The 10,641-nt window shown below is 37.9% G+C and overlaps 1 protein-coding gene across 1 annotated transcript in view; it reads right to left on the reverse strand.

Moving 5' to 3' along the window:
• Positions 1-8,704, reverse strand: part of LOC143923460 (up-regulator of cell proliferation-like) — a 25,632-nt gene extending 16,928 nt beyond the window's left edge. Inside the window, exon 1 of the mRNA XM_077447150.1 lies at positions 8,502-8,704. The gene's annotated coding sequence lies outside the window, so the exon portion shown is untranslated. The remainder of the gene's footprint in view (positions 1-8,501) is intronic.
• Positions 8,705-10,641: the final 1,937 nt, after the last annotated feature.

Here is a 10,641-nt window from a genome sequence, read left to right on the forward strand (position 1 = left end):
TTCTTTGTCTGCATTTTAAACTACTTAGATTTCTTAAACCCCATTTAGTGGCTTCTACTGCCTCCTCATGGTTGATGATAGTATATAAAGAGGTCACATCAGCAGTAACTAAGTAGGTAGGGCCATTATCTAATTTAATATCATTTAATAATTGAATCAAATGCTTAGTGTCCCTTAGAAATGATTTAGTCTCCTTTACTATAGGCTGTAGGAAGAAGTCAATATACTCTCCTAATCTTGAGCAAACAGAATTAATTCCATTCACTATAGGCCTACCAGGCGGTTTTGTCTCGTTCTTGTGTATTTTGGGAATGGTATAAATCACCGGTACCCTACAGGTATTGGGTACCAGATATTTAGCTTCTTTTTTATTTAATAAACCTTTGTCGAGCCCTTTATGTATAATTTTGGTCAATTCTTTTTTATATCGTAGGGTGGGGTTGTTATATAACTTCAAATATGTGGTTTCATCTCCTAACTGCCTATTTAGTTCCTCATTATAGTCATCTTTAGACTGTATAACTATAGCTCCACCCTTGTCGGCTTGTCTTATGACAATGTCCTTCCTGGACTCAAGTTGTCTCATGCCTTTTCTGATATCAACCGGATCATATACCTTCTTGGTCTTCAATTCTTGTATATCATTTAAAACCATTTTCTTGAACACTTCAATGTGACCATCACTTACCCCTGGTGGGTTAAAGAGAGATTTATTTCGTAGATGAGTATATTGTATACCGTTCTGTTCTGGAAGTTTTTTGCCTCTTCCTATTCCTGAATCTGTTAGCATGTACTTCTTTATGTTCATGCTTCTTATAAATTTATTGATATCAACATACGTATTAAATTTATTCCAATTTCTTTGTATAGTTGTATATAAAATACACTACTTATCTATCAAAAAGTGATTCCCAGCGCTAAACCTTTCATCCAATTTTTTAATTTGCTGCACTTGTACATTTTAAAAGCCAATATAAAGGAATAGTAGTGGTAAAATAATTTCTTTTGTAAAAGTCTCCTTTAAAGGGGTGTGGCAGGGGGGTGTGTCCTATGCCTACATACTTTTGTTTATAGGTGTCCCTGATTCCTATATCAGAAAGTTGGGAGGTAGGAATAATGCATTGGATTTCCCGACTGCACATCTTATTTCTTAAGTGTCAGGACAGGAGAAACACCCACACAATTAGCCCATTTTGCAAAGTCTTCTGAAGATCACATGTTTTAGAAAATGAAGAAAGAAAATAAAATTGTATTTTTTTATTATTATTTTTTTTTTACAAACTGCTGTCAATTAATAAAAGATTTCTCACATACAGCATGTGTACAGTATACTTAGAATGTTCACCCCAGGGCACATTCTATTATTCCTTCTCAGTAGATACTACATATGTTAGACCTTTCTGAAGTTTAGCCACATAATGGGACCCAAAATCCAAGGAGTACCTTCAAGCTTTTGTAATGGAAATTTGTAGGTTCTGTATACAATTGTATTCTATTTTATATGTATTGCACGATGCCCTCACTGTGCACACGGCACTAACAATGTTTTCAGTACATGTTTTGCATTCTTTTGAGTTCTGATTAGAATAAGCCTGCCTATGTAACGCCCCTTGTTACCATAAACGTACAATTGTAATATTAATGTGATACCTACGTAATCATGTGTATAAAAACCTTCACATGCGTCATAATAAAGGAGAACGGTTATTTGGAAAGATGCTGAGCGTATCTTTTGTGTCTGTTCCCTACTGCAGTAGTTATTAATTTGGAACCACTAATCAATATGAGGATAGGAGTTGCCTATCATCAAAATATCCATTTCAGGTGGCGAAGCCAGCTCAGCAGGGGTTATCAGGTGACCCTGAGTATCCGAAACGAGGAGCTTGAGACGATCCAGGAATTTCTGATAATCAGCCGGCTGAGGTAAGCCTTTTGCTTACATTTGAGTTATCAGACTTCCTTGATCGGTAAGGCATTTTCGGGACAAAGGGTACCTATTTTACTCCCCTTAATCGAACTGTATTGATTAGTGGTTATATGTTATGTTGTCACTGTCTACTGTTCATCGGAGTGTTATAGAGAAAGGGAAGAATAGTGCTATTCACAGGTATATGTAGTACATCTGCTAGATAAAGTAGTTTAGAGGCAAAAGGGTATAGGCACACGTAGAGAAGACTGGCCAGTCATTATGGGCATTAAATTAAGTAAGGGAATGATGGGTAAGAGACCCTCAAAAATGCAGAGCGCAAGAGGAGCGCTATATATGAACCGAAGGTGCGGTTCCGCCTATACTGAGCCCCTAGATTAATGGTTAAAGTGGACAGGGATCCACAAAGGGTAACTGGGTTACCACCAAAGTCCATAGGGACAAAGAATCATGCAGAGTATACAGCTAGAGAAACAGCTATTTATGTGAGCAGGATGGATCAAGAGTGACATTAACACTAGACAGAAAGGGACTTTTTGATGTTAAGTTGTGGGATGAATTTGGGGTCAGGCACTACAACTAGTGAAGTCAAGAAACAGTAATGAGAGTTAAAACAGAATGCTTTATATGTTGTCAGAGAGGGAAGATGGGATGAGCACTATGGCTGCCCGTCTGATCATAGAAGGTAGAGTAAGTGAAATATGGTATTACAATACATTGGCTGCAAAGGATATCAGAACAAAATAAAGAAAGCAGAAGTTTAAGCAAGGAAGTATTAAAAAAGCGTTAAAATAAAGTGAGAGAATGATATGCATGTGTTGTGTACAAATGGGAATAATGTAAGCGATTTTAGAGATATATTTGAGTATGTTTGTGAATGCTGGAACCTTTAGTTCTATCACTTGTGTCATGTACGCAGATTTGACCCCCTCCTTTGTGCTCTCCTGAAAGAATGTGGCTGACATGAGAGATTGGTGATAAGCTGCAAGGACACCATGCCAATTTCGTTTTTTTAGACAAAACATTTATAACAAAATGTGCCGGGTTAACGAATCTAATAATAAACAATGTGATCACAATTATTTTTTAATCTGTTTTCCAAACATGGTAAAATGAAGGTTACAAATTAACCATGTCTTACACAAATTTAATATCCTGTGATAGTGGAAACAGTGCATTAAAAAAAAAAAAAGAGAGAAATTAAGTAAAATTAAGTAATATGTCCCCCTTTAAGGACATTTATCTGTGCATATATATTAGTGTGTGATATTGAAATTATCATATGAGTATTAATTTCTAATATGAGTTTAACAATTTTATTAATAAATATAGATATATTGAAACTGGTTTAGACAACCTTTGGTTGGAAATGAAATCCAGGTTAATGGGGAAATTGGTAAAAATGGAATTAGTTTAGATTAAGATAACAATTTTGTAATTTTACATTTATTGAGTGGAAAGAAAAAAAAGATTAAGATGAGGTTGTTAATTTGAATACAGCTGCAATAATGTTTAACAAAGCCAAGATGAATGGGATAAATAAGGAAGTTTTTTCTACAGAAATGAAATGTTAAAGTCTGATAATAACTTAATGTGCGGTCCATGATGTGAGAGTAATAATAACATTTAAATATAACAGACCCATCACATCAAGTCCACACACCCTGTTAGGATAGCTGCTGCCTGCAGCCAGTTGGTTTATAGTTTTTGATGGTGCTTTCTGGTCCGTCATACATATTGTTGGTCCTTTTGTTTTTATGTATTTTTATTTTTGAAATCCAAAGCAGAATGTGTGGATTGTGAAATGATGTGCCCCTTTTCCTTGTAAGTGCAGTGGGTATAAGTAGAAGAATATTTTGGATTTATGGACATCTCTGCATGACTGCAGGGTATGCTTATCATTTATTATAATATTGCTAGGAAAAAGTTGTCTTTTTGAAACATGAAACTGGATTTCTTACACAAACAGCATGATAGAAAACAAGCCATTGTTATATTTATACAAGCTGGACCCAGTAATCAAGGGTTCACCATGATATATCAGAGCTGTAGCTTTATGCAAATTTGCTATTAGACAAAGTTACAGATATTATTTTGGTTGAATATTTAATTTTTAATAGTCCGACATTCTGCACAGAAAATATATAGCTAAGTGTTTGTCTAATGAAAGGTTCAAAATATGAATTTGTTTTGTGTGTTTATGTACAAATCTAACAATGAAAAATGTGTACATTTGAATCCAGCCACCTTATTGCCTCTATTGGAGGAGGCTGGAGACAAAGAAAAAGCACATGTGTTACATTGATGACGTGGGAATTATCTGCTGTGAGCCCCGTGCAGGACACACTCCCTGGAGACCCGAGTATTTACTTTTTTGTAGTGTTATTCCTGGTTTTATACCGAGGATGAAGTTTATCACCCAGAAGGATTCTCTGTATTCAGAGTCATTGGATCCTTTTTCCCCAGCTCAACAAGCAGAGCTCCATGTTTTAGAAAAGCCCGTGAGCTATAAAAAGAGTATATATTTATATAGATAGTCGAGATATAGAGAGCTTTTGGTTCCATTTGAAGGGCCAGAAGTTTGTTTTTACTTCGGCAGGTAAACCAATCAAGCACACTAAGTTAATTTGATCGGCTGTTTTCAGCCTTCCAGGTTCTTGCTGAGGTAGCCATACTAACAGTAAAACTCACACATGGAAGCAGACCAGGCGACTCTAAGGATGCTGCATTTACAGCCCTGGACACTTGCTGGGTCTGTGCAACTCACAGATTCCACCCTAGTTCTGGCCCAGTATAGCTGGGATTAATAGTTCAACTTTAAGGACCCCAGAACAAGAAGCACAAGTGGTCCACAGAGGGCAACTTCTTACGAAACAAGACTTTGGAAAAGGTGATCATTTATGTCTGCCAGACACTCTTTTCCCTTCAGCTTGACACATGGACCGTGTCATCAGTCACAAGTAGTTATGTCTGACTTAGTAAATGAGCGTGGGATAGAGCCAGGGTTCTCCACAGTTTTTTTTATAACATACCACTTCTTGTTTTACCTGTTACCAAAGGTGTTACCAAAAGCTGAACATCCCTACCATAGATAACAAAAAGATATATCCAAGTCAGGATCTTACGAGTATGTATTTTGTTTGTATGGACATGTTTTCTGGATGTCCAGTGGCAAATGCTACTGCAAAGGCCACAGTAAAAAAGTGTTATCAGAAGTAGTTTGTAAGTACAGAGTGCAGAATCTACAGAGAGTAACAGAGGAAACCATTTTTATAGGAGAGTCCTTACTAGAAGTTTTGAGGTTTTATTTTTACACCCCCTACTGTCTAAAATGTAGCGGACAAAGTAGAGTAAGAAACTAGAAAACTTTTGCCTGAATGTTTTATTATATTTTATCAAGCCCGTAAGGGGATGTTGGACTCTCTCCCTATGGGATTTGGTTTGGGAGTGTGTTACTCACTTGCTTATATTTTGTCTCAGCAGCTGAAGTCCTCCATTCGCATCTCACAGAGAATGTTGCTGATATTTTAAGGTTTTTGACAAACTCATTTATGTGTTTTCTCCCCAATTCCAGATCCTAAAAGTTTGGAAGGATCTAAAACTAAAGCCAGTTGACTTGTGGATTGTTAAGAGACATTTATATATAAGGAAATGTTTGGAGACTCAATACAGCATCTGTTTCATGTACAGTTTTGCAAAACTTGAAGGAAAAGTCACCTGGATCCACACCAGACACTGCAAAAATGACTAAATTAAAGAAATCTCTGTTTGATTTGTTTCCCTCTTGCGATCACAGTCTAGGGTACTTTTTGATTCAATTACTTTAAATTGTAAGGGATATATATATTTGAAAAGTAGTTTAGCCATGTTGAAGTCATATTTGTCTTTTGTACCTCTTCCATTTTATGTAGAATTGTCTGTGTTTACCTATGCTGATAATTCAGCATACCAGCAATTAAGCTAGAAGGCCAGTACTCTGTAAATATGTCTTATCAATCATTTGTTTTTCACACTGAAAAGTCATTTTGTAATGAAAAAAGCTGCTGAGCTATTATTTTCTCCACAATGGAGTTTTTGCCTCTTTGGCCAGGACTACCTCCACCTAAGTGTGTGGAGGCTTCAGGTTAAAGGTGATAGCAGGTATGGTTAGTGATCAAAATATTGATCAAAAGAGAGGAGACTGTAATGGAAATTTGTAGGTTCTGTATACAATTGTATTCTATTTTATATGTATTGCACGATGCCCTCACTGTGCACACGGCACTAATAATGTTTTCAGTACATGTTTTGCATTCTTTCGAGTCCTGATTAGAATTAGCCTGCCTATGTAACGCCCCTTGTTATCATAAACGTACAATTGTAATATTAATGTGATACCTACGTAATTATGTGTATAAAAGCCTTTACATGCGTCATAATAAAGGAGAACGGTTATTTGGAAAGATGCTGAGCGTATCTTTTGTGTCTGTTCCCTACTGCAGTAGTTATTAATTTGGAACCACTAATCAATATGAGGATAGGAGTTGCCTATCATCAAAATATCCATTTCACTTTCAAGGAGCAAAAATTAGGCATCTAATTTCCTGACTATCTATTACACGTTTGGAGGTTCTGTAGTGCCAGACCAGGAGAAACTCCCATAAAATTATGATTTTGAAGAGTAAACACCCCAAGTTATTTCTTGCAGATTAAATTTTTCTGCCACAAACTTTTGAAAAATGCAGAAAGCAATGAATATATATCTTTTTTTTTTACACAAATATGTAAACGAATGGGATACTTCTACTTCTGACTGTAGCCCTCGGTAACTAACCTTTGTTCATAGGAATCATATCGGTTCCTGGATTTCACTTACTAATAATCTCCTAAGTGTCCCCAAACGAACCTACACTGTGTAGCCTTTTTTTTTTGTATGTTTTGTTACAACGGGCTACGTCCCTACCTCTGCATTGAGTTGCTATACTACTATTGCCTCCCCTTATCCTGGGGGAAAATTTTATTCTGATGCATCCTGTTGAGATTTATTTTTCTTTCCTTCAATAAAAAATTTGAACAAGGATACTTCTACTACACAGCATGGACATACTTATAATTACACCCCAAAACACATTCTACTACTCCTCCTGAGTATGAGGTTACCACATGTGTGAGAGCCTAGCTGTATACAGAGGCCTAAAATCCAAGGAGCAACATCAGGCTTGCAAGGGGTATAAATTAGGCATCTAGTTTCCTGACTACTTATCACATGTTTGGACTCCCTGGAGCACCAGGACAGTAGAAACACCCACAAAAATACCATTTTTTGGAGGGTAAGCTCCCCAAGGTTTTTCTTAAGAAGCATGGAAAATGCAGAAAGAAAATTAATTATTATTTTTTTAAATGAAAAGTTTTCACTTTTATATGTCATTTTACACACACAGCATGGGCATATTTAGAATTGCATTCCAAAACAGATTCTGCTGCTCCTTCCAAGTATGGGGAGACTTTTAATTGTTTATAATGATTATGTATCAGACATTGTATCTTGTGTATATCCTAAAAATAAACCCAATTGTATCAAAAAAGTGTACTGTATGAGTGATCAGACAATATAGCTTAGGGTAGCATCACCTATAGAAGCCCCCATTCCTATAATCAAGCAAGTGCTCGCTGTCAGGGCTGGGCTCCGCCCTTCCTTCTCTGAGCTGGCGGCTCAGCTGTCGGCTAATTGCCAGCTCCTATCTCTCTCCACATTTACTCAGCTCTTGATCAAGCTTGTTAGCCCTGCTTACTTAAGCCGTCCAGTCCAGAGGAACTCTGCCTTCACCTTGGTCAACATCACAAGAAACATCTCCAGCATTTGTGTTTAAAGACTGGCTTTGCTGACATCCCTTCTGGCTCCAGATCCTGCTTGGTGTTCCACTACATTGATCCCTGAATTCTGGCTTGGCTGACTATCCGTTCCGGTTACTGAATGTTTTGACTACATTTGTCCTTTTATTATTAAACAAATGTGATTTAACTGTACTTCTGTCTGGGTCTGTTTTCATGGTTTCTGACACTAACCTACTGGTACATTGCTGCCCCTGGGAATGCATTGTTCAGTAGCCAGAAGGTGCAGAAGGCTGAACATGGGGTAAACAAAAGAGTTCCTGTGGTTCTAGGAGTGCAGTTGTCTGCAGGGGATGGCTGAGACTGAAGTCTTGCAGGAACATAATCGTGGGTGGGTCAGTTCAGAAAGCAGGAAGAGACATGGTCAGCAAACAGGCAAGGGATCAGTCCAGACAGCAGAGAGAAATGTGGTCAATAAACAGGCCAGAGTCAGTACAAGTGGCAAGCATAGGCAACAATATACTGTGTGTGGCTATAATCTGGAACATTGTCTTTGGTGACACAGTTGCTGGCTTATTCTGGTCTGGGGAGACTAGGACTGGTGGTGGCATCCAGTCTGCATTATACAGATCCCTCATATACACTCGCACACATTCACTTTGAAGGTTTGAAAATCAGGGTAAAAACATTATAAACATGATACACAATGATACATTTACAAACTCGTAAGTAGCTATGCAAGTAATAATATGAAATCACTTACCTTTCCTTATTTCATGACCATTCAGAATGGCAATGCTCTTCTTTATCCTGGACTCTCAAGTATCCGGACCTTGGATTCTAAATATTAGTATTATTATTACTATTAAATAGTAAATGCTGGGATTACACACGTTTTACACCAGCCATTTTTTGTTAACCTCCCTGATGGATTTAATTTCTTGCCTTCTGCTCTCTTGTACTCATTAAGTCTCATTTCATTGTATTCACACTACTTGTATGCAGAGGTGTGGGATTTATAATGCAGCAATGTAATGATTAACACTATTAGTGTAAATGTTATACTATGTGCAATTCAAGATATATTGCCCTGAAGTATATAGCTTGTCAAAACACTTTACTTGGTTTTGGATGGCACTGGAAGGGTTACGGGTTTAGTTAGGGGCTTTACATCTACTCATTCAAAAAATATATAATAAACAAAAAATAAAAAATATATACACCAGACATTTTGACAAGTACGATGTCAAGAAATAAAGATCCCCAACAATCGCAAAATACAACCCCCAATAAAAGAAAAAAAAAAAAAGTGCCAAAACATGACCTTCTCTCAACAAATGACAGCTACCTGGCTTGACCATGGAATGTAAACAAAGGGATGGAATGTCCTGGGCGCTGTCATTGACGAGAAATGGACATGATCATATCTGGTCAATGACAGCACAGGAATTTGACAACCATTTGTTTACAAGTCCATTGTTGTTGCAGAGCATATGGGGCCCCCATGGTAATGGGGGCCCACTGTTCTCTCTTGTAGCATAGCATTATGGGAATTAAATAAATATCACCCTTGTCTTGACTGATTGAGAGGCAACTCAACGGAAATCCATTCAGGTTGTCCCAAAAACAGAAACATTGGGAAGACAGTGACTTTATTTTGTGTGCCTGGAGTAATTCAGTGCCATATTTCCTTAAGCTTCTTGCATAGTTCTACTAGACAACTTTTTTTGGGACATTATCCAGGATATTTTCCTGAGGGTCGCTTTTCATTTCAACTCTCAATCTTTTGCTGGTGGAAATTTGGCCAGCAAAAGTCAGATGGAGCATACACACGGTCGCATTTTCAGACGAAAAGCTCTCATCTGTCTTTTGCTGGCTGTAATTCCGATCGTGTGTACGTGGCATTTAGGGAGGCGGGATAGGGGGTGTCCTATGCCTAAATACTTTTGCTAATAGGTGTCCCTTATTCCAATTTCAAAAAGTTGGGAGGTATGGATCACTCAGAAGCCAGCATTAAGAGACCCTCCAGCAGCCAGCTAAAATAAACCCCTCCAATAACAATAGATTAACTCACCCAGCCATGACTGACCACTTCTTAAGAGCATAAGACAATAAATAATAAATCCCCCTGTAGCCAGCATCAATAGACCCTCCAGCACACCACAGCACCCCTTACATGCATTCAGTGCTGGAGGTGCCACAACTGTGCGGCCCCGTGTTTCCTCTGAAGAAAAAAACGATGGCTTTCACCAAAGTCCTAGTAACCAGAATAATGGAATTACTTGAAGGACAAAACCAGATGATCTTCCTAATAATATCCAAAGCTACTACTATTAGTATAGTATGGTAACGTTTTAAACCTGTGAATTAACCACTTCAATACCAGCCACTTAGACTCCTTCCTGCCGAAGGCAATTTTCAGCTTTCAGCACTGTAGCAATTTAAATGCCAATTGCGCGGTCATGCTACACTGTACCCAAACAAATTTTTTATCCTTTTGTTCCCACAAATAGAGCTTTCTTTTGGTGGTATGTGATCACCTCTGCGATTTTTATCTTTTGCGCAACAAATAAAAAAACGAAAATCTTGAAAAAGTTTTTCTTTGTTTCTGGTACATTTTTTTTGTAAATAAGTAAGTTTTCTTCTTCAGTGATGTGCATTGATATGGCTGCACTGACGGGCACTGATGGGCACCGATGAGGTGGCACCAATTAGGTGGCACTGATGAGGTGGATCTGACGGGCACTGAAGATGGACACTGATAGGTGGCACTGATAGGTGAAAATGATGAGCACTGATAGGTGGCACTGGTATGCAGTACTAATGGGAGCTCATAGGTGGCACTGATGGGTACTCATAGGTGGCACTGATGGGTACTTATGGGTGGTACTGATGAGGTGGGC

The sequence above is a fragment of the Lithobates pipiens genome, unplaced genomic scaffold, assembly GCF_037356315.1.
Source record: "Lithobates pipiens isolate NorthernLeopardFrog02 unplaced genomic scaffold, aLitPip1_a1.2 Scaffold_22, whole genome shotgun sequence".
NCBI classification, from domain to species: domain Eukaryota; kingdom Metazoa; phylum Chordata; class Amphibia; order Anura; family Ranidae; genus Lithobates; species Lithobates pipiens.